Source organism: Furipterus horrens, unplaced genomic scaffold, assembly GCF_987537825.1.
Source record: "Furipterus horrens unplaced genomic scaffold, mFurHor1.1.pri manual_scaffold_1, whole genome shotgun sequence".
NCBI lineage: Eukaryota > Metazoa > Chordata > Mammalia > Chiroptera > Furipteridae > Furipterus > Furipterus horrens.
Window position 1 is genome coordinate 120,579,630 of NW_028327171.1, and position 3,740 is coordinate 120,583,369.

The 3,740-nt window shown below is 43.0% G+C and overlaps 1 pseudogene; it reads right to left on the reverse strand.

Moving 5' to 3' along the window:
* Positions 1-893: 893 nt before the first annotated feature.
* LOC150021844 (cofilin-1 pseudogene) lies at positions 894-2,741 on the reverse strand (annotated as a pseudogene).
* Between the last annotated feature and the right edge of the window lie 999 nt (positions 2,742-3,740).

Consider the following 3,740-nt stretch of genomic DNA (forward strand, 5'->3'; position numbering starts at 1 on the left):
AGTTGTATTTAAATTTACATTTCCCTAATGGCTAATGATACTGAACATCTTCTCATGTGCTGACTTGCCACCTATATATTTCCCATCAATGAAGTATCTGTCTTCTGCCCATTTTAAAATTGGATCCTTTGTTTTCTTACTGTTGAATTTTATGAGTGCTTTATCTATTCTGGATACAAGTCATTTGTTAGATATGTAATGAAAAAAATAATTTCTCCAATCTGTGGTTGTCTTTTCATTCTCTTAACAATGCCTTTTGCAGAAAGCACTTTTTTCATTTTCATGAAGTCCCACTTCTCACTTTTTCCTTTTATGAACTATATTTTTTATGTCATGTATAAGAACTCTTTGCTTAAACTCAGGTCACAAAAATTTTCTCCTGTGTTTTCTTCTACAAGTTTTGTGGCTTTATATTTTATATTAGATCTATGGTCTGTTTATTTATTTTTTTCCTTTCTTTTTTTTTTTTTAATTGAAGGTCCCTTACTGGAAAAGGGGAGGAGAACCAGGTAGCATGGGGAGGGGTCATCGTCACAATATTCCACTTATACACAGAACTAAACAGACAAACAGAGTCACTACTACTGTTAGGTGTTGGCAGCATGGGAAAGGGGACAGGGGGGAGTTGGGGTGTCGTTAAAAAAATACATGCCCCTCTCAAACTGGAGTGCCTGGGGGTACTTGGTCTGCTTCAACCCAAGAGGAATCAGAAGATCAAAAGCAGTTTGGGAAGGCCAGGACCATCAGGGGTGAAGGCAGGAGGAGGTCCAGGGGATGGGAGGCTGTTTGGCAAGTGGTAACGGGATCGCCCTCCCCCTGCTGGGATCCCCCAGCTCCTCAGGTCTGGCAGCAAGGCGGCAGCTTGCCACCGCCACAGGCAGGTCTCGGGCTGCCAGATGCTCCAGGCAGGGGGCTGGAGGGGGCTCACAAAGGCTTGCCCTCCAGGGAGATGACAGCACTGCCCCCAGCTTCTCTGCCCGGGTGCAACAGTCCTTGTCCTACTCAGAGTTTGCTTGTAATTCATGCTTGATCCTTGTCAGCTTCTTCCTGGTGGCATCCTTGGGGCTGGCACAGATCATTTTACTCTTAAGGGGTACAGACTCAGGGGCCCAGAAGATAAACACCCGGTCCTCCTTCGTGTTCTCCTTGCTCTCATAGGTTGCATTGTAGAGGGCGTGGCGGCAGTCTTTGTCCAGCAGCATCTTCAGAAAGGTGGCGTAGGGGTCGTGTGCAGTCTGGCCCACATCACCGACCAGGATCTCCTTGCCCTCCTCCAGAATGATATTCTTCTTGTCTTCACTCAGGCAGAAGAGCACCGCCTTCTTGCGCTTCTTCACCTCCTCTGGTGTCAAGGGCTTATGCACCTTCGTGTAAATGAACACTTTGATGACTCGATCAGAGAGCCACACTGGAGGCCATGTTTCTGGAAGCAAAAAGGAGACAATGAGGAGAGTCTAGAAAGGTGAGAACTGCTGCAGCTGCTGCCAGGATCCGACTGAATGTGGCCTCTCCTGGCCCCTTCTGTTTAGTATCTGTGGTCTGTTTTAAGGTATTCTTTTGTATGAGGTATGAGGTTTTAGGTGGAGGGTTTTTTTTTTGTTTGTTTGTTTTTGCCTGTAGATATCTAGTCGTTCCAGCACCATTGGATGAAAAGACTATTCTTTCTCCACTGAATCGTCTTTGCAACTTTGTAAAAAACCAATTGGTCCTACTTGTGTTAGTTTTTTTCTGGACTCTGTTTCAGGAGTTGGTAAACATTGTCTGTGATGGGACCAAATAGTAAATATTTTAGGATTTGTGGGTGATGTATAGTCTCTGTCTCATATCTTTTTCTTAAAACTGCTTTAAAAATGTGAAAACTATTCTTAGCTCGAGGTCATACAAAAATAGACCATGGGCCAGAGCTGTTCTTCAGCCCTAGTTTGATGACACCGCTCTGTTCTGTTCCATCGACCTGTCTTTGCTGTCTTGATTACAGCAGCTCTACAGTAAGTCTTAAAATCAGGTCGGGTGAGTGCTTCAACTTGACTCTTTTTTAATTGGTGCTTTTAAACCACTTTCATTTTATGTAATTATTCATAAGTTAAAATTTAAGTCTATCATTTTATTCTTTTTTCTTTCCTTTTTTTTTTGTTGTTGTTGTTCCTGTTTTCCCTTTCCTGTTCTCCTTTGGGTTATCTGAACATTTTGTGTTTTAGCATTCCATTTCAACTTATCTGTTCTGTTTTTGCCTATAACCTTGTGTACAGTTTGTTTCCTGATTGCACTCGAGTTTATAACAAAAGTGCTCAACTTTTCTCAGTCTACTAAGAGTCGATACTTTGCCACTTTGTTGTTGACTCCATCTGGGCCCCTTGACCCTCACCTTCTGAGTCACCCTTGGATTGTGACATCTACGTACATCAGACAATGTTACACTTTCTGTTTTTAACTGTTAAATATATTTTAAAGAATTTGAGAGGGAAATCTACTATATTTACCCAGATACTTGCTATTTCCGTTGTTTCTTCCCTTATTCCTGATGTTCCAAGTTTCCTTCTGGTATCATTTCCTTTCTGCCTGTAGAACGGATCTGCTGGAAATTACTTCTCTTCATTTTCCTCCATCTGAGAGTGTCTATTTATCTCAGAGTATCTACTTTACCTTCATCCTTGAGGGATATTTTCATGGATACAAAGTTCTGGGTTGACAGTTCTTTTTTCTTAGTGTTTAAAAATATTTCACTTACTTTCAGCCTCCATGGTTTCTCAGGAGAAATCTCCAGTCCCTTCAGACAACCTCCTACTCTTCACAATCTGCGTCAGTTCTTATTTCCTATTATAACTCTGCTGATCTTGCTTGCCCCTTCCTGCCACAACTCCTCGCCATAAGCTTATCACTGCTTTCTGTGCATGACATCATTGCACACATCACTCCATGCTGTAGTGATTCAGTCACATGCTGGGGCTCACCCACTTGTTCTTTGTCCTATCCACCAGCCAAGAGAGAGAGGAAGGGGGAGGAAGGGGAGAAGGAGAAGATTAAGAAGAAGCAGTTAAAAACTGATCACTTTTCAGGAACCTCAGATGGCCTCTGAGTTCCAGAATGTTTCTGGAATGCAGTGATTAGTAAATGAGGGTCCCATGTATGGAAGAAAGCCAGTGTGCTACCACAGAGGTGAGTCTTCCACATCCACTCAATTGCAGGAAATTCCCAGGTGGTCCAGGAAACAGTTGATGAGGGTTTATGTTCTGCGGGCTCATTCATTTATTCACTCACTCCTTTACTCAGCCATTTATTCTTCAAGTTTGAAGATCCTGGGTAACATTGGCATCATTTTCAGTGGACTTCAATGTTTACATCCAAAGGAAACGTGTATTAATGATAAATTTTCTGGAACCACAGCAGGCCAGAGGAGAGCATTTTGGAGCTGGAAGAGTCCACCAGAGGCCCCCAGCTCAGTGACAAGGCAGCTGGGGGTTCCACTGTAAGATTCTGCCTGAAGGCCTTTGGTCTCCGCTCAGCTCCAGCCTGCCAGACACAGCCTTCCTCCTCTTCCTCTTTTCTCTCCCTCCTTCTCTCCCTCATTTCATCCAATAAAAACAAAATAAAGCAATATCCAGTACTTCTCGAGGGCAGACTCAAAGCTTCATCTCTGTATACAGAATGGTTTCCTATTCAAATACATTCTGAAAGGACCACTCACACGATCCAATTTCTTTATATCTTTCAATGCTTTGTTCACTTCCCCTTCCTCCATG